The sequence below is a fragment of the Sinocyclocheilus rhinocerous genome, unplaced genomic scaffold (genome assembly GCF_001515625.1).
Source record: "Sinocyclocheilus rhinocerous isolate Xijiao unplaced genomic scaffold, SAMN03320098_v1.1 scaffold149, whole genome shotgun sequence".
Classification (NCBI taxonomy): Eukaryota; Metazoa; Chordata; class Actinopteri; order Cypriniformes; family Cyprinidae; genus Sinocyclocheilus; species Sinocyclocheilus rhinocerous.
Genome location: NW_015654504.1, coordinates 110,700 through 112,097, shown reverse-complemented (window position 1 = coordinate 112,097; position 1,398 = coordinate 110,700).

Below are 1,398 nucleotides of genomic sequence, written 5' to 3'. Positions count from 1 at the left end.
AAAAAAAAAAAAGATAGACTGTTACTGTTAATCTTACTGTTACTCGCAGCAATTATGTAACTAAACTATTTTTCTCAGGCAAGATGATATATATATATGAAAAAGAGAATAAAGTTTTACAAAAAAAAAAAAACATTCATGATGTACTCGGAATCCCTTCATCAAAGCAAACCTTTGCATTTGCAAATCCCTTTCTTTCTCTAAAATACAGTATAGAAATACTTGCGAGCCTTTTGCATAAAGGAGCAGCATTAAAGTAAACTCACATTTTGTAGCCGTACTAAAAACACTCCTGTGAGAAATGCAGTCATGAATTCAAGAGCGTATAGTGCAGATCAGTGAACTCGCCGAGCCAACCCTGCTGCCCTTGCTCGAAGGAATACAGTGGAATAATAGAGTATTGTGGAAAGTTGGATCTGAGATGGTCTTTGCTGGATGGATATTGCTGATATCTCCAGGGTGACTGAACACGAACAAATAAACCCTGTAATGCTCTCCAAGTGAATCTGTTTGGGAAGCGTTCCTAGATAGAAGCGTTTTTTCCGTGACTTGGCGTAAGGTTGGTTAGAAGTGCGTCTGCGTCAGTGGTCTGTCGTCTCGCTCTGTGTTTGACCGCATCTCTCCATCAGCACTTGGCTGTCATGGGCAGAAACAGAATGGCCTTCTGGCCCGGGCCGGTCTTCGAACCCGCTTTATACTGGCCTGTTCTCTTCAGAGCCACGTACCAGTCGGGATACTTGCGGGATCGGTACGTGTTGTAGTTGTTTGACTCCAGGCGCTCGAGGAAATAACATTCATCTGTTGTTCTTCTCTGAGAGAGAGAGAGAGAGAGAGAATGACAACATTAACACACATCACTGTAGCATACACTGCAAACAAACGATTTTCTTCCTTAGTATTTTTGTCTTGTAGATATCTAGAAATTCTTGAATCAGGATGCATTTACTGATGCATGACATGTAAAATGACTTAAGATATTATGTCTTGTTTTCTGAAAACATTATCCAAATTTTGTTAGTTTTTACTTAAAACGAGTACAATATCTGCCAGTGGGGTAAGAAAAATAATCTTAATTCGAAGGCTAAACAAGATTATTTTTCTTACCCCATTGGCAGATATTTTACTTGTTTTAAGCAAAAACTAACCAAATTTGGATAATGTTTTCCGAAAACAAGACATAATATCTTAAGTAGTGCTGTCAAACGATTAATCACGATTAATCGCATACAAAATAAAAGTTTTGGTTTGCATAATATATGCATGTGTTCTGTGTATATATATTATGAATATATAAATACACACACATACAGTATATATTTTGAAAATATTTACGTGTCTATATTTATATTTATATTCATATAATTTATATTAGAAATAAATATATTTAATATATAAACA